The sequence below is a fragment of the Pristiophorus japonicus genome, unplaced genomic scaffold, assembly GCF_044704955.1.
Source record: "Pristiophorus japonicus isolate sPriJap1 unplaced genomic scaffold, sPriJap1.hap1 HAP1_SCAFFOLD_327, whole genome shotgun sequence".
NCBI lineage: Eukaryota > Metazoa > Chordata > Chondrichthyes > Pristiophoridae > Pristiophorus > Pristiophorus japonicus.
In genome coordinates this window covers 287,506-311,941 of record NW_027253073.1, presented here as the reverse complement: position 1 = coordinate 311,941, position 24,436 = coordinate 287,506, and the positions used below count along the sequence as shown (strand labels likewise).

Here is a 24,436-nt window from a genome sequence, read left to right as displayed (position 1 = left end):
TAATGGAGCATTGCATGCCCACATGCACCAAGACTTGGATAACATTCATTCTTGGGCAGATAAGTGGCAAGTAATAATCGCACACACAATTGCCAAGCAATGACTATCTCCAACATGCTAGAGTCTAACCATCGACTTTTGACTTGTAACGTCATTACCATCGCCATATCGCCCAACATCAACATCCTCTGGATCACCATTCACCAGAAACATAACTGGAACAGCCACAAATGCATTGTGCCAACAAGAGCAGGTCAGAGGCTGGGTATTTCAAGGAGAGTGTCTCACCTCCTGACTTTCCACCATCTACAAAGTAAAAGTAAGGAGAGTGATGTAATACTTTCCACTTGCCTGGATAAGTGCAGGTTCAAAACACGCAAGAAGGTCTACATCATCCAGAACAAATCTGCCCACTGCATTGGCATCCCATCCACCAGCTAAAACATTCACTACGTCCAAGACCGATGTACCATGTTTGCAGTGTGTTCCATCTAGTGCTCCATCTAAAAGATCCACTGCAGCAACTCACTAAAGCTCTTTGGCAGCACCTCCTAGATCCGCGATCTATTCCAACGAGAAGGACAAAGGTCGCAGACACATGGGAACACAACCACCTCCACGAACACCTCCAATTCACACATCACAGTGACTTGGAAGAACATTGGCCTTTCCTTCATCGTCGCTGGGTCAATATGCTGGAACATCCTCCCTAACAGCAGTGTGGAAGTACGTTCACCATACGGACTGCAGCGGTTCAAGAAGGCGATTCAGCACAATCTTCTCAAGGGCTATTAGGGAAGGACAATTAATGCTGGCCTTTCCAGCGATGCCCACAACCCAGGAACGACAGAGTGACAGAGACTTTATCGATCTGGTCAGTTTGTCGTGATACAACAAACAAAATATCAGGCGCCTGTTAACTCCGCCCAGTGGTTTAACATGTTCTATTTCCCGGTGTTTCCCGATTCTGTCCGTCTCTCGTGCTCTGTTCAATCTGTGTGTGGCCACCTGCTGGTTGATTTTGAATGCATACCTATATCTGTGTCTTTTCATATTAAATAAATTAAGTCATCAGGCGCGTCTCAGCCTGACACTGTATAAAAGTATGAATCAGACGTTAGATCAAGGGTGTAGTTATTGTGAAACAGCAAAGAAAATATCGATTACGGAAGAGCAACATTGAAAAGATCATTTATCCTGACGTGATTTTTCGTCCACATCTATATTAATAATGTCCTAAACGTTGTTATAACGGTAATGTAGTGTAATGGTTATCACGTTCGCCCAACACGCAAAACGTTCCCGATTCGAAAGCGGGTGGAAAGATTTTGAAAATATGTTAAATTAAAGATTGGAAGAAATGGAATGATTCACGTTTGTGATTCAAATTTAATATAGTACAGTGTCTCACAACTCTATGATATTTGATGATTCTCTGTAAAGTTCTGTATACACTTAAACTCTACACAATTTCTCGCACTCCATCCCATTTGCAGCCCCGATCGTCCACAAAGCCCCTCTTCGAGCTGCAGAGTCCCGCTGCTTTCTATTGAGTTGTGAGAGATTATGAAATGATCCAGAAACTCTGCCTCACTTCGCAACAGCAGACCAAAGCCGCAAACTACCCATTGTCTAATCGCTCTTCTCCACCTCCACGGATACTGCCTGACCTGCTGAGTGTCTCCAACATTTCCTGTTTTTATTGAAGATACATGTACAGGCATGCTTGCAAAATTATCCTGCAGGTCGCCACACACGGAGTAAACAGAGACAGAGAGACAGAGAGAAATGGAACCATCGAGAATCACTCGCACATAATGGCCTCATAAATACATAATGGCCTCAGAGTCTGAAAAGCACAATCGTCATGTGTAAAAACATCAGCTGCTCTCGGTGAGTCTCGAACTCACAACCTCGGCATTTCCCAGGCTTGACATTGTCATTTTAGTACTGCACGCTAACCGATTGCGCCATTAGAGCTGCAAGTCTTGTAGCCTCAGTGCTTCCATCATACAGCTGCCTGTTGCACCTGTCTTACGAGCAAGAAGACAAGGAATCATTGAATCAATCAGCACAGAAGGAAGCAATTCATCCCATCCTGTCTGTGCCGGCTCTCTGCAAAAAGCCTTCAGTTATTGAGACGCCATAGATGTGTTTTATTTTTGTGTGTAATGTTTTGTTATTTCTAATGAATTTGGATGTCCGTGCGGGAAATTTAAAATATATTTGTGCACGTATCTGTGACATGTAAATACAATTGTGTGGAACCTTGATAATCAAATTATTTGTGTTCATCTCTCCGTTATTATAAATGTATTTATTTTTATCTCTGTTTTCTTTCTGAATTTATCTCTAAGTATCTCTGTGCTGCATTTGTCTTTGCGTTTATTTGCGAGGTGTCTACAGGTAACATAGATACAATCATAGACACAGAATATACATTTATAACACACACAGGTGCTCCACAATTCAATTATAAATAACGTTGTTGCATTCAAATACATAAACACTTCAACAGATATACAAAATATATTTATATCGCACAGAACAAATTGCAACTTAACACAGAGACATTAAAAGATATTAGGAACTATCGCTGATCAAAGAACATTTTGCTCTCTGCGGTCCTCAGCAAATTCTGCTGTGCCTGTTTTGCCTGTGATTGTGCTCGGTGTAAGGGAAGGTTTGTTCGGGCCGTGGTATATCGTTTCCCATGGATGGGCTGCAATGCCCTGTCTGAGGCCACGTTCACTGCGATATTGATATATAATAATCATCTGGACTTGGGTATACAGTGCAAAATTACAACATCGACAGCTGTTTCATCCTGATACACAAATCCACTGCCAAATTGGTTCAACCCCTCACCCGACCCACTAGGTAATCTTCCCGCGAGTACTTTGGTCCAAGCTCTGTTGATGTCCAACCCGACCTACTATAACAGGTCCGTCCTGCGCTGGAACTGATCCCAATGTCCCAGGTTTCTGTAGCCCAACCTCGTGCACCGTTTATTCTAAACTCAATATCGCGGGGAAGTGGAATAATCCATGGAATGCCTTTGTGGTCCTGCTCATTAATTTCCTCAATTACACCTGAAACTCTAACTGAAGGAACTCATCCCTTTATCTCCTTATGTCATTGCTTAGCACATAGATCACGGCTTATGCTGATCCCCTTCACCCCTCAAAATATTCCTCGCCAGTTAGTGATGTTCTTTACCTGTCAGCAGGGAGGATACACACCACGCACGTCTCAAGTTTGCCGTTGAATAAACGCCCTGTCTTTCGAATCCCCAATGACGTCAAATTACATAACTTTTTAGTTTCAAAAGCAAAGAACTGCGAAGCCTGTAAATCTGAAATGACATCAGAAAATGTTGGATATACTCAGCCAGCATCTCTCGAAAGATTTCTGATGATGAGGTTGTGATTAAATATCATTGACATAAAGCGTCAACAATACAATCCAGATACTGTCCGATGTAATCCCAGTGCCCCAGTTTGCGGGTCTTCAAACCAATCTGGATGCCACACATCAATCTGGGAGCTAACTTGATGTTGTTGTTCTTGTAAAGTCGCAACAGCAGAGGGCTGCAATAAAATATACAAGTCTTTAGGATAATTCATATGTTTTACAGTTAAGAAAACGAGCCAGTTCCAAAAGACATTCAATCTTCAAAACGGTTAACTTACGCCGTTTAATTTCCGCCATGTGTGCCAGGGCAAAACATAGGTTTTGGCTGTTTTTATTAAAATTGCAGTTGAATGCTGTTGCGACAAGTTTACTTTCAACATTCTCCCTTTGAAGATTCTCACAGAGGCCGTCTGACTGGCTCACGAGTTCTCGGCCTCAACATTTACTCAAACCTTTGACCGCCATCTAGTGGTTAGGGTGCAGTGCTCTATCCTCGTTGGCACAGGTTCGATGCCCGTTCCGGGATTTATTAAATTAAAATGAAGCTTATTAAATTAATTTCATAACTCTCTGTGAATGAATAATAATTATTGCAATCGCCATTGACAACTTGTCAGCACACACCCGTTGAGGCCCCTCATGTGCCCATGCGCCAAAAATCGGCACTGGAACAGTCAAACTGGCTTTTGACAGATCCAACCCGAGAGAAGGGTCTTTGTGTCCGGAGATTTGTGCTATTTTACCAATTCTTGCCTGGAAGATCTCCTTCAAAACCTTACACCTGGTAAAGGTGAAAGAGGGATAGACAGGCAGGGGGAGACAGTTATGTGCATGTCACAGAAAGAGAGAGACAGGCAGGGTTTTGTGATGGAGAGGAGACAGTCCGGAGAGACAGAAATCTGGACAGACAGATTTTGAAAAAGAGAGAGCGACAGACTATGGGGATGGGAGAATGAGTGAGTTAATTATGGTGGAGGATATAGAGAGCGACAATATTGAGCAGAGGGGACGGCAAGACAGACCGATAGGGTGAGAAACGGATGGAGACAAACTGGGAGGGGGTAGGAGATATGGTGGGAGACAAAGGGAGAGATAGACGTGGAAGGCAGAAGGGAATAGTCAGATGTGGGAGAATAATGGAAGGGGGCAGTGCGTGACAGACAGGGGAGGAAGACAGAAAAAACTGACGGAACGCAGACAGAGAGCGATAGACAGGGGCAGACGGGGGTGAATGGTGGAAGGGGACAGGAATTGCCAGACAGGGGAGGCAGAAGTGTGTTAGCCAGAAAGATAATAGATTGGGCTGAGATAGAGATAGCGAGAGAGAGACAGACGGTGGGATGAAAAATTGAGTGAGAGAGAGGGGGTGAGACAGACGTGTTAGGGACAGAAAAATAGAGAATGGGTTGAAACAATCGGGGCAAACATTGCGAAACGGCGAGTGATACAGATGGGGCAGAGAGCAACGGCAGACAGATGAGGAGACAGAGACAGAGAGAGAGGCATACAGGAGAGACAGGATCAGAAAGGCATACGAGGAGGCAGAATGAGAGAGACATACGGGGGATCAGAGCTAGAGACAGATACGAGTAGGAGCGTGGGGAGATAGAGAGAGTGACGAAGACAGGCGGTGGAAAAAGACAGATGGCAAGACAGAGATAGGCAGGTGGGGGAGAAGGAAGGAGGAGACAGACCGGGAATACACAAAGAGAGAGAACGAGAGAACGAGAGAAACCTTCAGGTAGCAGAGTGGGAATGTTACTGAACTAATCCAGTGGCCTGGACTAAAGATCCCGAGATGTAAGTTCAAATCCTGCCACCACAGCTGAGGAATTTAGGTTCAGTTAATTACATCAATCTGGATTTAAAAACCGAGTATGGAAAATGACCATGATACTACTGGACCGTGGTAACAATCCATCTGGTTCACTAATGTCCTTTAGAGGATGAAATATGCCGTCCTTTACTGATCTGGGCTATACATGACTCCAAATGCACAGCAATGTGGTTGACACTTCAATGCCCTCTACAATGGCCCAGCGAGACACTCAGTTGAATCAAGCCGCTGCGACAATGTCAGCATTGTGGGAGTACCTTCACCACACGGACTGCAGCGGTTCAAAGAGTCGGCTCACCACCACCTTCTCCGGGGCAGTTTCAGAAGGGCAACAAAGGAAGGAAGGCCGTAGTAGCGACGCCAAAATTTCTGAATTAATTAAAAAAGCACGTTGCAGACAGAGAAAGAGAGAGTTAAAAAGACATATGCAGAAGGTGGGGCAATGGATGGGTCAAACAGAGTGAGAAATATAGGGAGACAGACGTGGGGAGAAAGAGGGAGAGAACGAGAATGCGGAGGCACAGAGAGAGACAGACAGACAGATCGGCGGGGCAAAGAGAGATAAACATTTGGGGGTGACAGACAGAGTGCGAGATGGGGAGACAGCTGTGGATAGACAGGGACAGACGGGTTTGATGCAGAAGTGAGTACACGTGAGGCGGGTTAGAATGGGACAGACGTAGGAGAGAAATCGGCAGAAATCAGACCCAGGGAGAAAATGACGTGGTAGACAAAGAAAACGAGCTGGGGGAGCGAGAAATAGAGAGAGAGCAACATAGTGGGTGTGTGGGGATAGAGATTGACTGGAAGAATGGTGGATTGCGACCGGCTGCGGTAGATAGATGATATGTTACAAAGACAAAGGCAGAGACGGTGCCAGACGGGAACAGGAAAACTGGTGAGCCAGAGCGGGCAACAGAGAGAGTGAGAGAAAGACAGGCGAGAGATAGGAAGGAGACAGAGATGAGGTGCGGAGGCGGGTGGGCGGACAGAGAGAGAGCGACACACACAGAAGGTGATAGAGAGAGAGCGACAGACCGTGTGGTGGAGATAGTCCGACTGGAAATGTAAAAGAAGGAGACAGAGTGGGTGAGACTGATGGTGGTAGACAGACGGGAGGATGTAGAAGGGGAGAGAGATACCGCAGAGGGAAACGGGGAAGACAGAAATAGAACAGACGGATCAGACAGACACAGGAAAGCAGGAAAGTTAGGGAGAGAGAGACCCAGAATGGGGAGACAGAGAGGGTGCAAACGAGGAAGTTAAACAGGACGGAGACAGGGGGGAAACGACAGAGGCAGACAGTGAGAGAGATAGGTGGACAGACTGCGGGCCAGACGGATGGAGAACTGCAAGGGACAGACTCGAGAGACAGACGGCAGAGAGATGGAGGGGGAGAGACTTATGGCACAGACGGGGACACAGAAATAGAGATAACAGCAGAGGAAAGAAAAAGACAATGGGAGTCAGACGGAGAGACAGGCCGGAGGGGCACAGAGAAAGACAGACGCGGGTTACACAAGTGGCGAGAAAGAAGGTGGAGTGACATGTTGGGCGAGAGCCTGTTGGAAACAGATGGGCAGACAGAAAGAAACACAGACGTAAGAAGACAGAGAAAGAAAAACAAACGGGGAGACTCATTCCAGTCCCGCTCTCTCATCCAATTTTAGTGAAAAACAATGTAACTGGCAGTGCAAATAGTGTCGTGGTACATAAAGTTGTAAAGAGACGTTTATTAAGTGTTTGCGAAAATAACTGTAGATAAAGGTCCCTTTGGTGAAGTGTAAATTCTTCCACATTGAACCGAAAATAGATGGATCAGAGTACATTATATTTAGAAACTATACCTGACAATAATATTTAGCGGTGCAAGAACTGAAATCTCTCTTAATTCCCCTGTTTTTGGTGGTCATTATTTAGTTGTCTATTGAAAACCAAATGCCCCTGTTTGTGAAACTTCTAAAATCCCTGTAGCCGGGGCTGTGAATACCCCATGTTTCAGGAGCTCCTTATCCGTCTGTTTCAGGAGCTTCTTTGCACTCTATTTCTGGAGCTCCGTATCCCGCTATTTCAGCAGTTCTTTATCCCACTGTTTAAGGAGCTCCTTATCCCTCTGTTTCAGGAGTTCCCTATCGCTATGTTTCAGGAGCACCATGTCCCTCTGTTTCTGGAGTTCCATATCCCTCTGTTTCAGTAGTTCATTAGCCATCTGTTTCAGGAGCTTCTTGTCCCTCTGTTTCTGGAGCTCCTTATCCCTCTATTTCAGGAGGTCCTTATCCATCTTTTTCAGGAACTCCTTAACCCTCTGTTGCAGGAGCTTCTAATTCCTCTGTTGCAGGAACTCCTTTTCCATCTGTTTCTGGAGTTCCTTATCCCTCTGCTTCTGGAGGTCCTTCTCCCTCTGTTTCTGGAGCTCCTAATCCCTCTGTTTCAAGAGTTTCTTTTCCCTTTGTTTCAGGAACTTATAATCCCTCTGTATCAGGAACTCCTTATCCCTCTGTTTCAGGAGCACCTTATCCCTCTGTTGCAGGAGCTCCTAATTGTTCTGTTTCAGTAGCTCCTCATCCCTCTGTTTCAGGAGCTCGTTATTCCACTGTTTCAAAGCTCCTTATCCCTCTATTTCAGGAGCTCCTTATCCCTCTGTTTCTGGAGCTCCTTATTCCTCTGTTTCAGGAGATCCTTATCCCTCTGTTTCAGGAGCTCCGATTCCCTCTGTTTAATGAACTCCTTATCACTCTGTTGCAGGAGCTCCTAATTCTTCTGTTGCAGGAGCTCCTTATCCCTCTTTTTCAGGAGCTCCTATTCCGGCTGTTTCATGAGCTTATTATCACTCTGTTTCAGGACTCCTTATCCCTCTGTTTCAGGAGCTCCTTATCCCTCTGTTTCATGAGCTCCTTATCGCTCTGTACCAGGAGCTCCTTATCCCTCTGTTTCAGGAGCTCCTTATCCCTCTGTTTGTGGATCTCCTTATCCTTCTGTTTCTGGAGGTCATTATCCTCTGTTTCTGGAGCACTTTATCCCTCTGTTTCAGATGCTCCTTATCCCTCTGTTTCTGGAGCTCCTTATCCCTCTGTTGCAGGAGCACCTTATCCTTCTGTTTCGGAAGCTCCTTATCCCTCTGTTTCAGGAGCTCCTTATCCCTCTGTTTCTGGAGTTCCTTTTCCCTCTGTTTCAGGAGCTCAAAATTCCCCTGTTTCATGAGCTCCTTATTCCTCTGTTGCAGGAGCTCCTTATCCCTCTCTTTCTGGAGTTCCTTATCCCTCTGTTTCTGGAGCTCCTTATCCCTCTGTTTCTGGAGCTCTTTATCCCTCTGTTTAACAAGCTCCTTATCACTCTCTTTCAGGAGCTCTTTTTCCCTCTGTATCAGGAGCAACTTATCCCTCTGTTTCAGGAGCTCCTTATCCCTCTGTTTCCCGAACTCCGAATCCCTCTGTTGCAGGAGCTCATAATTCCTCTGTTTCAGGAGCTCGTTATCCATCTGTTTCAGGAGCACTTTGCCCCTTGGTTGCAGGAGCTCCTAATTCCTCTGTTTCATGAGCTCCTTATCCCTCTATTGCAGGAGCTCCTAATTCTTCTGTTTCAGGAGTTCCTTATCCCTCTTTTTCAAGAGCTCCTAAACCCGCTGTTTCATGAGCTCCTTATCACTCTGTTTCAGGAACTCCTTATCCCTCTGTTTCATGAGCTCCTTATCGCTCTGTTTCAGGAGCTCATTATCCCTCTGTTTCTGGAAGTCCTTATCCTCTGTTTCTGGAAGTCCTTATCCTCTGTTTCTGGAGCACTTTATCCCTATGTTTCAGGAGCTACTTATCCTCTGTTTCTGGAGCCCTTTATCCCTCTGTTTCTGGATCTCCTTATCACTGTGTTGCAGGAGCTCCTCATCCCTCTGTTTCTGTAGCTCCTTATCCCTCTGTTTCAGTAGTTCATTAGCCATCTGTTTCAGGAGCTTCTTATCCCTCTGTTTCTGGAGCTCCTTATCCCTCTATTTCAGGAGGTCCTTATCCATCTTTTTCAGGAACTCCTTAACCCTCTGTTGCAGGAGCTTCTAATTCCTCTGTTGCAGGAACTCCTTTTCCCTCTGTTTCTGGAGTTCCTTATCCCTCTGCTTCTGGAGGTCCTTCTCCCTCTGTTTCTGGAGCTCCTAATCCCTCTGTTTCAAGAGTTTCTTTTCCCTCTGTTTCAGGAACTTATAATCCCTCTGTATCAGGAACTCCTTATCCCTCTGTTTCAGGAGCACCTTATCCCTCTGTTGCAGGAGCTCCTAATTGTTCTGTTTCAGTAGCTCCTCATCCCTCTGTTTCAGGAGCTCCTTATCCCTCTGTTTCTGGAGCTCCTTATTCCTCTGTTTCAGGAGATCCTTATCCCTCTGTTTCAGGAGCTCCGATTCCCTCTGTTTAATGAACTCCTTAACACTCTGTTGCAGGAGCTCCTAATTCTTCTGTTGCAGGAGCTCCTTATCCCTCTTTTTCAGGAGCTCCTATTCCGGCTGTTTCATGAGCTCATTATCACTCTGTTTCAGGACTCCTTATCCCTCTGTTTCAGGAGCTCCTTATCCCTCTGTTTCATGAGCTCCTTATCGCTCTGTACCAGGAGCTCCTTATCCCTCTGTTTCAGGAGCTCCTTATCCCTCTGTTTGTGGATCTCCTTATCCTTCTGTTTCTGGAGGTCATTATCCTCTGTTTCTGGAGCACTTTATCCCTCTGTTTCAGATGCTCCTTATCCCTCTGTTTCTGGAGCTCCTTATTCCTCTGTTGCAGAAGCAGCTTATCCTTCTGTTTCAGAAGCTCCTTATCCCTCTGTTTCAGGAGCTCCTTATCCCTCTGTTTTTGGAGTTCCTTTTCCCTCTGTTTCAGGAGCTCAAAATTCCCCTGTTTCATGAGCTCCTTATTCCTCTGTTGCAGGAGCTCCTTATCCCTCTCTTTCTGGAGTTCCTTATCCCTCTGTTTCTGGAGCTCTTTATTCCTCTGTTTAACAAGCTCCTTATCACTCTCTTTCAGGAGCTCTTTTTCCCTCTTATCAGGAGCAACTTATCCCTCTGTTTCAGGAGCTCCTTATCCCTCTGTTGCAGGAGCTCATAATTCCTCTGTTTCAGGAGCTCGTTATCCATCTGTTTCAGGAGCACTTTGCCCCTTGGTTGCAGGAGCTCCTAATTCCTCTGTTTCATGAGCTCCTTATCCCTCTATTGCAGGAGCTCCTAATTCTTCTGTTCAGGAGTTCCATATCCCTCTTTTTCAAGAGCTCCTATTCCCGCTGTTTCATGAGCTCCTTATCACTCTGTTTCAGGAACTCCTTATCCCTCTGTTTCATGAGCTCCTATTCCCTCTCTTTCATGAGCTCCTTTTCACTCTGTTTCAAAGCTCCTTATCCCTCTGTTTCAGGAGCTACTTATCCTCTGTTTCTGGAGCATTTTATCCCAATGTTTCAGGAGCTCCTTATCCTCTCTTTCTGGAGCACTTTATCCCTCTGTTTCAGTAGCTCCTTATCGCTCAGTTTCTGGAGCTCCTCATCCCTCTGTTTCTGTAGCTCCTTATCCTCTGTTTCTGGAGCACTTTATCCCTCTGTTTCAGGAGCTCCTCATCCCTCTGTTTCTGGAGCTACTTATCCCTCTGTTGCACGAGCAACTTATCCCTTTGTTTCAGGAGCTCCGTATCCCTCTGTTTCTGGAGCTCCTTATCCCTCTGTTGCAGGAGCTCCTTATTCCTCTGTTTCAGGAGCTCCTTATCCCTCTCTTTCTGGAGTTCCTTATACTTATCCCTCTGTTTCTGGAGCTCCTTATCCCTCTGTTGCAGGAGCTCCTTATCCCTCTGTTTCAGGAGCTCCTTATCCCTCTTTTTCAGGAGCTCCTTATCCCTCTCTTTCAGGAGCTCCTTATCCCTCTGTTTCAGGAGCTCCTTATCCCTCTGTTACTGGAGGTCCTTATCCTCTGTTTCTGGAGCACGTTATCCTCTGTTTAACGAGCTCCTTATCCCTCTCTTTCAGGAGCTCCTCATCCCTCCGTTTCAGGAGCTCCTTATCCCTCTTTTCAGGAACTCCTTATCCCTCTGTTTCAGGATCTCCTGATCCATCTGGTTCAGGAGTACTTTGCACCTCTGTTGCAGGAGCTCCTAATTCCTCTGTTTCATGAGCTCCTTATCACTCTGTTGCAGGAGTTCCTAATTCTTCTGTTTCAGGAGCTCCTTATCCCTCTTTTTCACGAGCTCCTATTCCCTCTGTTTCATGAGCTCCTTATCCCTCTGTTTCAGGGGTACTTTGCACCTCTGTTGCAGGAGCTCCTAATTCCTCTGTTTCAGGAGCTCCTTATCCCTCTGTTTCTGGAGCTCCTTATCCCTCTGTTGCAGGTGCTCCTTATCCCTCTGTTCCTGGAGCTCCTTATCCCTCATTTTCAGAAGCTCCTTATCCCTCTGTTTCTGGAGCTCCTTTTCTCTCTGTTTCAGGAGCTCCAAATTCCCCTGTTTCAGGAGCTCCTTATCCATCTGATTCATGAGCTGCTTATTCCTCTCTTTCAGGAGCTCCTTATCCGTCTCTTTCTGGAGTTCCTTATCCCTCTGATTCTCTAGCTCCTTATCCGTCTGTTTCTGGAGTTCTTTATCCCTCTGTTTAACGAGCTCCTTATCCCTCTGTTTCAGGAGCTCCTTATCCATCTGTTTCAGGAGCTCCTTATCCCTCTGTTTCAGGAGCTCCTTATCCCTCTGTTTCAGGAGCTCCTTATCCCTCTGTTGCAGGAGCTCCAATTTCTCTGTTTCTGGAGTTCATTATCCCTATGCTTCTGGATTTCCTTATCCCTCTGTTTCTGGAGCTCCTTATCCCTCTGTCTCAAGAGCCCCTTATCCCTCTGTTTCTGGAGCTCCTTATCCCTCTATTTCAGGTGCTCCTTATCCCTCTGTTTCTGGAGCTCCTTATTCCTCTGTTTCAGTAGTTCCTCATCCCTCTGTTTCAGGAGCTCCGATTCCCTCTGTTGCAGGAGCTCCTAATTCTTCTGTTTCAGGAGCTCCTATTCCCGCTGTTGCATGAGCTCCTTATCACTCTATTTTTGGACTCCTTATCCCTCTGTTTCAGGAGGTCCTTATTCCTCTGTTTCATGAGCTCCTTATCGCTCTGTATCAGGAGCTCCTTATCCCTCTGTTTCCGGAGCTCCTCATCCCTCTGTTTCTGGAGGTCCTTATCCTCTGTTTCTGGAGCACTTTATCCTTCTGTTTCAGGAGCTCCTTATCCCTCTGTTTCTGGAGCTCCTTATCCCTGTGTTGTAGGATCTCCTAATTGATCTGTTTCATGAGCTCCTTATCCCTCTGTTGCAGGAGCTCTTAATTCTTCTGTCTCAGGAGCTCCTTATCCCTCTTTTTCAGGAGCTCCTATTCGCTCGTCTGTTTCAGGAGCTCCTTATCGCTCTGTTTCAGGAGCTCCTTATCCCTCTGTTTCTGGAGCTCCTTATCCTTCTGTTTCTGGAGGTCATTATCCTCTGTTTCTGGAGCACTTTTTCCCTCTGTTTCAGGAGCTCCTCATCCCTCTGTTTCTGGAGCTCCTTATCCCTCTGTTTCAGAAGCTCCTTATCTCTCTGTTTCAGGAGCTCCTTATCCCTTTGTTTCTGGAGCTCCTTTTCCCTCTGTTTCAGGAGCTCCAAATTCCCCGATTTCAGGAGCTCCTTATCCCTATTTTTCATGAGCTCCTTATTCCTCTGTTTCCCGAGCTCCTTATCCCTCTCTTTCTGGAGTTCCTTATCCCTCTCTTTCTGGAGATCCTTATCCGTCTGTTTCTGGAACTCTTTATCCCTCTGATTAAAAAGCTCCTTATCCCTCTCTTTCAGGAGCTCCTTATCCCTCTTTTTCAGGAGCTCCTTATCCCTCTGTTTCAGGAACTCCTTATTCCCCTGTTGCAGGAGCTCCTAATGCTCTGTTTCAGGAGCTCGTTATCCATCTTTATCAGGAGCACTTTGCCCCTCTGTTGCAGGAGCTCCTAATTCCTCTGTTTCATGAGCTCCTTATCCCTCTGTTGCAGGAGCTCCTAATTCTTCTGTTTCAGGAGCTCCTTTTCCCTCTTTTTCAGGAGCTCCTATTCCTGCTGTTGCATTAGCTCCTTATCACTCTGTTTTAGGACTCCTTATCCCTCTGTTTCAGGAGGTCCTTATCCCTCTGTTTCATGAGCTCCTTATCGCTCTGTATCAGGAGCTCCTTATCCCTCTGTTTCCGGAGCTCCTCATCCCTCTGTTTCTGGAGGTCCTTATCCTCTGTTTCTGGAGAACTTTATCCATCTGTTTCAGGAGCTCCTTATCCCTCTGTTTCTGGAGCTCCTTATCCCTGTGTTGCAGGATCTCCTAATTGATCTGTTTCATGAGCTCCTTATACCTCTGTTGCAGGAGCTCTTAATTCTTCTGTCTCAGGAGCTCCTTATACCTCTTTTTCAGGAGCTCCAAATTCCCCTGTTTCAGGAGCTCCCTATCCCTCTGTTTCATTAGCTCCTTATTCCTCTGTTTCAGGAATTCCTTATCCCTCTGTTGCAGGAGCTCCTAATGCTCTGTTTCAGGAGCTCGTTATCCATCTTTATCAGGAGCACTTTGCCCCTCTGTTGCAGGAGCTCCTAATTCCTCTGTTTCATGAGCTCCTTATCCCTCTGTTGCAGGAGCTCCTAATTCTTCTGTTTCAGGAGCTCCTTTTCCCTCTTTTTCAGGAGCTCCTATTCCTGCTGTTGCATTAGCTCCTTATCACTCTGTTTTAGGACTCCTTATCCCTCTGTTTCAGGAGGTCCTTATCCCTCTGTTTCATGAGCTCCTTATCGCTCTGTATCAGGAGCTCCTTATCCCTCTGTTTCCGGAGCTCCTCATCCCTCTGTTTCTGGAGGTCCTTATCCTCTGTTTCTGGAGAACTTTATCCATCTGTTTCAGGAGCTCCTTATCCCTCTGTTTCTGGAGCTCCTTATCCCTGTGTTGCAGGATCTCCTAATTGATCTGTTTCATGAGCTCCTTATACCTCTGTTGCAGGAGCTCTTAATTCTTCTGTCTCAGGAGCTCCTTATACCTCTTTTTCAGGAGCTCCAAATTCCCCTGTTTCAGGAGCTCCCTATCCCTCTGTTTCATTAGCTCCTTATTCCTCTGTTTCAGGAATTCCTTATCCCTCTGTTGCAGGAGCTCCTAATGCTCTGTTTCAGGAGCTCGTTATCCATCTTTATCAGGAGCACTTTGCCCCTCTGTTGCAGGAGCTCCTAATTCCTCTGTTTCATGAGCTCCTTATCCCTCTGTTGCAGGAGCTCCTAATTCTTCTGTTTCAGGAGCTCCTTTTCCCTCTTTTTCAGGAGCTCCTATTCCTGCTGTTGCATTAGCTCCTTATCACTCTGTTTTAGGACTCCTTATCCCTCTGTTTCAGGAGGTCCTTATCCCTCTGTTTCATGAGCTCCTTATCGCTCTGTATCAGGAGCTCCTTATCCCTCTGTTTCCGGAGCTCCTCATCCCTCTGTTTCTGGAGGTCCTTATCCTCTGTTTCTGGAGCTCCTAATTCTTCTGTTTCAGGATCTCCATATCCCTCTTTTTCAGGAGCTCCTGTTCCCGCTGTTTCATGAGCTCCTTATCACTCTGTTTCAGGAGCTCCTTATCCCTCTGTTTCAGGAGCTCCTTATCCCTCTCTTTCTGGAGTTACTTATCCCTCTGCTTCTGGAACTCCTTATCCGTCTGTTTCTAGAGTCTTTATCCCTCTGTTTAACGAACTTCTTATCCCTCTCTTTCAGGAGCTCCTTATCCCTCTGTTTCAGGAGCTCCTTATCCCTCTTTTCAAGAACTCCTTATACCTCTGTTGCAGGAGCTCGTAATTCCTCTGTTTCATGAGATCCTTATCACTCTGTTGCAGGAGATCCTAATTCTTCTGCTTCAGGAGCTCCTTATCCCTCTTTTTCAGGAGCTCCTATTCCCTCTGTTTCATGAGCTCCATATCACTCTGTCTGAGGAGCTCCTTATCCCTCTGTTTCAGGAGCTCCTTCTCCCTCTGTTTCAGGAGCTCCAAATTCCTCTGTTTTAGGAGCTCCTTTTCACTCTGTTTCATGAGCTCCTTATTCCTCTGTTTCAGGAGCTCCTTATCCCTCTCTTTCTGGAGTTCCTTATCCCTCTGTTTCTCTAGCTCCTTATCCGTCTGTTTCTGGAGTTCTTTATCCCTCTGTTTAACGAGCTCCTTATCCCTCTCTTTCAGGAGCTCCTTATCCCTCTGTTTCAGGAGCTCCTTATCCCTCTCTTTCTGGAGTTACTCATCCCTCTGTTGCAGGAGCTCCTAATTCCTCTGGTTCATGAGCTCCTTATCCCTCTGTTGCAGGAGCTCCTAATTCTTCTGTTTCAGGAGCTCCTTACCCCTCTTTTTCAGGATCTCCTATTCCCTCTGTTCCATGACCTCCTTATCACTCTGTTTTAGGAGCTCCTTATCCCTCTGTTTCAGGAGCTCCTTATCCCTCTGTTTCATGAGCTCCTTATCGCTCTGTTTCAGGAGCTCCTTATCCCTCTGTTTCTGGAGGTCCTTATCCCTCTGTTTCTGGAGCACTTTATCCCTCTGTTTCAGAGCTCATGATCGCTCTGTTTCTGGAGCTCCTAATCCCTCTGTTGCAGGAGCTCCTTATCCCTCTGTTTCTGGAGCTCCTTTTCCCTCTGTTTCAGAAGCTCCAAATTCCCCTGTTTCAGGAGCTCCCTATCCCTCTGTTTCATTAGTTCCTTATTCCTCTGTTTCAGGAGCTACTTATCCCTATCTTTCTGGAGTTCCATATCCCTCTGTTTCTGGAGCACCTTATCCGTCTGTTTCTGGAATACTTTATCCCTCTATTTAACGAGCTCCTTATCCCTCTGTTTCAGGAGCTCCTTCTCCCTCTGTTTCAGGAGCTCCTTATCCCTCTGTTTCAGGAGCTCCAAATTCCTCTGTTTTAGGAGCTCCTTCTCCCTGTGTTTCATGAGCTCCTTATTCCTCTGTTTCAGGAGCACCTTATCCCTCTCTTTCTGGAGTTCCTTATCCCTCTGTTTCTCTAGCACCTTATCCGTCTGTTTCTGGACTTCTTTATCCCTCTGTTTAACGAGCTCCTTATCCCTCTCTTTCAGGAGCTCCTTATCCCTCTGTTTCAGGATCTCCTTATCACTCTGTTTCAGGAACTCCTTATCCCTCTGTTGCAGGAGCTCCAATTTCTCTGTTTCAGGAGCTCCTTATCTCTCTGTTCCTGGAGCTCTTTATCACTCTGTTTCAAGAGATCCTTATCCCTCTGTTCCTGGAGCTCCTTATCCCTCTGTTTCAGGAGCTCCTTATCCCTCTGTTTCAGGAGCTCCTTATCCCTCTGTTTCAGGAACTCCTTATCCCTCTGTTGCAGGAGCTCCTAATTCCTCTGTTTCAGGAGCTCCTTATCCCTCTGTTGCAGGAGCTCAAATCCCTCTGTTTCAGGAGCTCCTTATCCCACTGTTTCTGGAATTCCTTATCCCTCAGTTTCTGTAGCTCCTTATATCTCTGTTTCTGCAGCTCTTTTTATCCCTCTGTTTCAGGAGCTCCTTATCCCTCTGTTGCAGGAGCTGCTAATTCCTCTGTTTCAGGAGCTTCTTATCCCCCTGTTTCTGGAGCTCCTGATTCCTCTGTTTCAGGAGCTACTTTTCCCTGTGTTGCAGGAACTTCTAATTTCACTGTTGCAGGAAGTCCTTTTCCCTCTGTTTCTGGAGTTCCTTATCCATCTGTTTCTGGAGCTCCTTATCCCTCTGTTGCAGGAGCTCCTAATTCTTCTGTTTCAGGATCTCCTTATCCCTCTTTTTCAGGAGCTCCTGTTCCCGCTGTTTCATGAGCTCCTTATCACTCTGTTTCAGCTGCTATTCCCGCTGTTTCATGAGCTCCTTATCTCTCTGTTTCAGGAGCTCCTTATCCCTCTGTTTCATGAGCTCCTTATCGCTCTGTTTCAGGAGCTGCTCATCCCTCTGTTTTTGGAGCTCCTTATCCCTCTGTTTCTGGAGGTCCTTATCCTCTGTTTCTGGAGCACTTTATCCCTCTGTTTATGGAGCTCCTTATCCCTCTGTTTCTGGAGCTACTTATCCCTCTGTTGCAGGAGCTCCTTATCCCTCTGTTTCAGGAGCTCATTATCCCTCTGTTTCAGGAGCCCCTCATCCCTCTATTTCTGGAGCTCCTTTTCCCTCTGTTTCAGGAGCTCCAAATTCCCCTGTTTCAGGAGCTCCTTCTCCCTCTCTTTCTGGAGTTACTTATCCCTCTGCTTCTGGAGCTCCTTATCCCTCTGTTTCTGGAGCTACTTATCCCTCTGTTGCAGGAGCTCCTTATCCCTCTGTTTAACGAAATTCTTATCCCTCTCTTTCAGGAGCTCCTTATCCCTCTGTTTCAGGAGCTCCTTATCCCTGTTTTCAGGAACTCCTTATACCTCTGTTGCAGGAGCTCGTAATTCCTCTGTTTCATGAGCTCCTGTTACCGCTGTTTCATGAGCTCCTTATCACTCTATTTCAGCTGCTATTCCCGCTGTTTCATGAGCTCCTTATCCCTCTGTTTCAGGAGCTCCTATTCCCTCTGTTTCATGAGCTCCGTATCACTCTGTCTCAGGAGCTCCTTATCCCTCTGTTTCAGGAGCTCCTTCTCCCTCTGTTTCAGGAGCTCCTTATTCCTCTGTTTCAGGAGCTCCAAATTCCTCTGTTTTAGGAGCTCCTTCTCCCTCTGTTTCATGAGCTCCTTATTCCTCTGTTTCAGGAGCACCTTATCCCTCTCTTTCTGGAGTTCCTTATCCCTCTGTTTCTCTAGCTCCTTATCCGTCTGTTTCTGGAGTTCTTTATCCCTCTGTTTAACGAGCTCCTTATCCCTCTCTTTCAGCAGCTCTTTATCCCTCTGTTTCAGGATCTCCTTATCACTCTGTTTCAGGAACTCCTTATCCCTCTGTTGCAGGAGCTCCTAATTCTTCTGTTTCAGGAGCTCCTTACCCCTCTTTTTCAGGAGCTCCTATTCCCTCTGTTTCATGACCTCCTTATCACTCTGTTTCAGGAGCTTCTTATCCCTCTGTTTCAGGAGCTCATTATCCCTCTGTTTCATGAGCTCCTTATCGCTCTGTTTCAGGAGCTCCTTATCCCTCTGTTTCTGGAGGTCCTTATCCTCTGTTTCTGGAGTACTTTATCCCTCTGTTTCAGGAGCTCCTGATCGCTCTGTTTCTGGAGCTCCTTTTCCCTCTGTTTCAGAAGCTACAAATTCCCCTGTTTCAGGAGCTTCCTATCCCTCTGTTTCATTAGCTCCTTATTCCTCTGTTTCAGGAGCTACATATCCCTATCTTTATGGAGTTCCTTATCCCTCTGTTTCTGGAGCACCTTATCCGTCTGTTTCTGGAATACTTTATCCCTCTATTTAACGAGCTCCTTATCCCTCTCTTTCAGGAGCTCTTTATCCCTCTCTTTCAAGAGCTCCTTATCCCTCTGTTTCAGGATCTCCTTATCCCTCTGTTGCAGCAGCTCCTAATTCCTCTGTTTCAGGAGCTCCTTATCCCTCTGTTGCAGGAGCTCAAATCCCTCTGTTTCAGGAGCTCCTTATCCCACTGTTTCTGGAATTCCTTATCCCTCTGTTTCTGTAGCTCCTTATATCTCTGTTTCTGCAACTCTTTATCCCTCTGTTTCAGGAGCTCCTTATCCCACTGTTTCTGGAGCTAATTATCCCTCTGTTTCAGGAGCTCCTTATCCCTCTGTTGCAGGAGCTCCTAATTCCTCTATTTCATGATGACCTTATCCGTCTGTTTCAGGAGCTCCTTAACCCTCTGTTGCAGGAGCTGCTAATTCCTCTGTTTCAGGAGCTTCTTATCCCTCTGTTTCTGGGGCTCCTTATTCCTCTGTTTCAGGAGCTACTTTTCCCTGTGTTGCAGGAACTTCTAATTTCACTGTTGCAGGAACTCCTTTTCCCTCTGTTTCTGGAGTTCCTTATCCCTCTTTTTCTGGAGCTCCTTATCCCTCTGTTGCAGGAGCTCCTAATTCTTCTGTTTCAGGATCTCCTTATCCCTCTTTTTCAGGAGCTCCTGTTACCGCTGTTTCATGAGCTCCTTATCACTCTATTTCAGCTGCTATTCCCGCTGTTTCATGAGCTCCTTATCCCTCTGTTTCAGGAGCTCCTTATCCCTCTGTTTCATGAGCTCCTTATCGCTCTGTTTCAGGAGCTGCTTATCCCTCTGTTTTTGGAGCTCCTTATCCCTATGTTTCTGGAGGTCCTTATCCTCTGTTTCTGGAGCACTTTATCCCTCTGTTTATGGAGCTCCTTATCCCTCTGTTTCTGGAGCTACTTATCCCTCTGTTGCAGGAGCTCCTTATCCCTCTGTTTCAGGAGCTCATTATCCCTCTGTTTCAGGAGCCCCTCATCCCTCTGTTTCTGGAGCTCCTTTTCCCTCTGTTTCAGGAGCTCCAAATTCTGTTGTAGGAGCTCCTAATTCTTCTGTTTCAGGGGCTCCTTGTCCCTCTGTTTCAGGAGCTCGTTTTCCCACTGTTTCTGGAGATCCTTATCCCTCTGTTTCAGGAGCTCAGTATACCTCTGTGTCTGGAGCTACTTATCCCTCTGTTTCAGGAGCTCATAATTCTTCTGTTTCAGGAGCTCCTTATCCCTCTGTTTCAGGAGCGCGTACAACTTCTGTTTCATGAGCTCCTTATCGCTCTGCTTCAGGAGCTCCTTATCGCTCTGTTTCAGGAGCTCCTTATCCCTCTGTTTCTGGAGGTCCTTATCCTCTGTTTCTGGAGCACTTTATCCCTCTGTTGCAGGAGCTCCTTATCCCTCTGTTTCTGGAGGTCCTTATCCTCTGTTTCTGGAGCACTTTATCCCTCTGTTTCAGGAGCTCCTGATCGCTCTGTTTCTGGAGCTCCTTATCCCTCTGTTGCAGGAACTCCTTATCCCTCTGTTTCTGGAGCTCCTTTTCCCTCTGTTTCAGAAGCTCCAAATTCCCCTGTTTCAGGAGCTCCCTATCCCTCTGTTTCATTCGCTCCTTATTCCTCTGTTTCACGAGCTACTTATCCCTATCTTTCTGGAGTTCCTTATCCCTCTGTTTCTGGAGCACCTTATCCGTCTGTTTCTGGAATACTTTATCCCTCTATTTAACGAGCTCCTTATCCCTCTCTTTCAGGAGCTCCTTATCCCTCTGTTTCAGGAAATCCTTATCCCTCTGTTGCAGGAGCTCCTAATTCCTCTGTTTCTGGAGCTCCTTTTCCCTCTGTTTCAGAAGCTCCAAATTCCCCTGTTTCAGGAGCTCCCTATCCCTCTGTTTCATTCGCTCCTTATTCCTCTGTTTCAGGAGCTCCTTAACCCACTGTTTCTGGAGTTCCTTATCCCTCTGTTTCTGGAGCTCCATGTCCCTCTGTTGCAGGAGCTCATAATTCCTCTGGTTCATGAGCTCCTTATCCCTCTGATGCAGGAACTCCTAATTCCTCTGTTTCAGGAGCACTTTGCCCCTCTGTTGCAGGAGCTCCTAATTCCTCTGTTTCAGTAGCTCATTATCGCTCTGTTTCAGGAGCTCCTTATCCCTCTGTTGCAGGAGCTCCAATGTCTCTGTTTCAGGAGCTTCTCGTCCCTCTGTTGCAGGATCTCCGAATTCCTCTGTTTCATGAGCTCCTTATCCCTCTGTTGCAGGAGCTCCTAATTCTTCTGTTTCAGGAGCTCCTTACCCCTCTTTTTCAGGAGCTCCTATTCCCTCTGTTTCATGAGCTCCTTATCACTCTGTTTCAGGAGCTCCTTATCCCTCTGTTTCAGGAGCTCCTTATCCCTCTGTTTCATGAGCTCCTTATCGCTCTGTTTCAGGAGCTCTTTATCCCTCTGCTTCTGGAGGTCCTTATCTCTGTTTCTGGAGCACTTTATCCCTCTGTTGCAGGAGCTCCTGATCGCTCTGTTTCTGGAGCTCCTTATCCCTCTGTTGCAGGAGCTCCTTATCCCTCTGTTTCTGGAGCTCCTTTTCCCTCTGTTTCAGGAGCTCCAAATTCCCATGTTTCAGGAGCTCCCTATCCCTCTTTTTCATTAGCTCCTTATTCCTCTGTTTCAGGAGCTACTTATCCCTATCTTTCTGGAGTTCCTTATACCTCTGTTTCTGGAGCACCTTATCCGTCTGTTTCTGGAATACTTTATCCCTCTATTTAACGAGCTCCTTATCCCTCTGTTTCAGGAGCTCCTTATCCCTCTGTTGCAGGAGCTCCTAATTCCTCTGTTTCAGGAGCTCCTTATCCCTCTGTTGCAGGAGCTCAAATCCCTCTGTTTCAGGAGCTCCTTATCCGACTGTTTCTGGAATTCCTTATCCCTCTGTTTCTGTAGCTCCTTAAAGCTCTGTTTCTAGAGCTCTTTACCCTCTGTTTCAGGAGCTCCTTATCCCACTGTTTCAGGAGCTACTTGTCCCTCTGTTTCAGAAGCTCCTTATCCCTCTGTTGCAGGAGCTCCTAATTCCTCTATTTCATGATGTCCTTATCCATCTGTTTCAGGAGCTCCTTAACCCTCTGTTGCAGGAGCTGCTAATTCCTCTGTTTCAGGAGCTTCTTATCCCCCTGTTTCCGGAGCTCCTGATTCCTCCGTTTCAGGAGCTACTTTTCCCTGTGTTGCAGGAACTTCTAATTTCACTGTTGCAGGAACTCCTTTTCCCTCTGTTTCTGGAGTTCCTTATCCCTCTGTTTCTGAAGCTCCTTATCCCTCTGCTTCTGGAGCTCCATATCCCTCTGTTTCACGTGCTCCATATCCTTCTGTTGCAGGAGCTCCTAATTCTTCTGTTTCAGGGGCTCCTTGTCCCTCTGTTTCAGGAGCTCGTTTTCCCACTGTTTCTGGAGATCCTTATCCCTCTGTTTCAGGAGCTCAGTATACCTCTGTGTCTGGAGCTACTTATCCCTCTGTTGCAGGAGCTCCTAATTCTTCTGTTTCAGGAGCTCCTTATCCCTCTGTTTCAGGAGCGAGTACAACTTCTGTTTCATGAGCTCCTTATCGCTCTGCTTCAGGAGCTCCTTATCCCTCTGTTTCTGGAGCTCCTTATCCCTCTGTTTCTGGAGCTCCTTATACCTCTGTTTCTGGAGCTCTTTATCACTTTGTTTCAAGACATCCTTATCCCTCTGTTCCTGGAGCTCCTTATCCCTCTGTTTCAGGAGCTCCTTATCCCTCAGTTTCAGGAGCACCTAATACCACTGTTTCAGGAACTCCTTATCCCTCTGTTTCTGGAGCTTATTTTCCCAGTGTTTCAGGAGCTCCAAATTTCCGTGTTTCAGGAGCTCCTTATCCCTCTCTTTCTGGAGTTCCTTTTCCCTCTATTTCCGGAGCTCCTTAAACCACTGCTTCAGGATCTCCTTATCCCTCTGTTGCAGGAGCTCCTAATTTCTCTGTTTCAGGAGCTCTTTATCGCTCTGTTTCATGAGGTCCTTATGCTTCTGTTTCAGGAGCTCCTTATCCCTCTGTTATGGAGTTCCTTATCCCTCTGTTTCTGGAGTTCCTTATCCCGCTGTTTATGGAGCTCTTTATCACTCTGTTTCAGGAGCTCCTTATCCCTCTGTTTCAGGAGCTCCTTGTCCCTCTGTTTCAGGAGCTCCTTATAACTCTGTAGCAGGAGCTTCTAATTCCTCTATTTCAGGATGTCCTTATCCATCTGTTTCAGGAGCTCCTTATCCCTCTGTTTCAGGAGCACCTTATCCCTCTCTTTCAGGAGCTCCTTATCCGTCTGTTTCAGGAGCTCCTTACCCCCCTGTTTCAGGAGCTCCTTATCCCTCTATTTCAGGAGCACTTTGCCCCTCTGTTGCAGGAGCTCCTAATTCCTCTGTTTCAGGAGTTCCTTATCCCTCTGTTGCAGGAGCTGCTAATTCCTCTGTTTCAGGAGCTGCTTATCCCCCTGTTTCTGGAGCTCCTGATTCCTCTGTTTCAGGAGCTACTTATCCCTGTGTTGCAGCAACTTCTAATTTCACTGTTGCAGGAACTCCTTTTCCCTCTGTTTCTGGAGTTCCTTATCCCTCTGTTTCTGGAGCTCCTTATCCCTCTGTTTCCGGAGCTCCATATCCCACTGTTTCAGGAGCTCCTTATCCTTCTGTTGTAGGAGCTCCTAATTCTTCTGTTTCAGGGGCTCCTTATCCCTCTGTTTCAGGAGCTCGTTTTCCCACTGTTTCTGGAGCTCCTTATCCCTCTGTTTCTGGAGCTCCGTATACCTCTGTGTCTGGAGCTACTTATCCCTCTGTTGCAGGAGCTCCTAATTCTTCTGTTTCAGGAGCTCGTTATCCCTCTGTTTCAGGAGCGCCTACACCCTCTGTTTCATGAGCTCCTTATCGCTCTGCTTCAGGAGCTCCTTATCCTCTGTTTCAGGAGCTCCTTATCCCTCTCTTTCTAGAGCTCCTTATCCCTCTCTTTCTGGAGCTCTTCATCACTCTGTTTCAAGAGATCCTTATACCTCTGTTCCTGGAGCTCCTTATCCCTCTGTTTCAGGAGCTCCTTATCCCTCTGTTTCAGGAGCTCCTTATCCCTCTGTTTCAGGAGCTCCTTATCCCTCTGTTTCAGGAGCTCTTTATCCCTCTGTTTCAGGAGCTCCTTATCCCTCTGTTTCAGGAGCTCCTGATCCCACTGTTTCAGGAGCTCCTTATCCCTCCGATTCAGGGGCTCCTTATCCCTCTGTTGCAGGAGCTCCTAATGTTTCTGTTTCAGGAGCTCCTTATCCATCTGTTTCAGGAACGACTACTCCCTCTGTTTCATAAGCTCCTTATCGCTCTGCTTCTCGCGCTCCTTATCCCTCTGTTTCTGGAGCACTTTATCCCTCTGTTTCAGGAACTCCTTATCCCTCTGTTGCAGGAGCTCCTAATTTTTCTGTTTCAGGAGCTCCTTATCCATATGTTTCAGGAGCGCCTACTCCCTCTGTTTCATAAGCTCCTTATCGCTCTGCTTCACGAGCTCCTTATCCCTCTGTTTCAGGAGCTCCTTATCCCTCTGTTTCAGGAGCCCCTTATCAATCTGTTTCTGGAGCTTCTTTTCCCTGAGTTTCAGGAGCTCCAAATTCCCCTGTTTCAGGAGCTCCTTATCCCTCCTTTTCAGGAGCTCCATATCCTTCTCTTTCTCGAGTTCCTTATCCCTATGTTTCTGGAGCTACTTATCCATCTGTTTCTGGAGCTCTTTGTCCCTCTGTTTAACCAGCTCCTTATCCCTCTCTTTCAGAAGCTCCTGATTCCTCTGCTTCAGGAGCTCCTTATCCCTCTGTTGCATGAGCTCCAGTTCCTCTGTTTCAGGAACTCCTTATCCATCTGTTTCAGGA

The 24,436-nt window shown here is 46.6% G+C and overlaps 1 pseudogene; it reads right to left on the bottom strand.

Annotated features, from left to right (window-relative positions):
• Positions 1-24,228, bottom strand: part of LOC139249573 (probable G-protein coupled receptor 139) — a 31,764-nt pseudogene extending 7,536 nt beyond the window's left edge.
• Between the last annotated feature and the right edge of the window lie 208 nt (positions 24,229-24,436).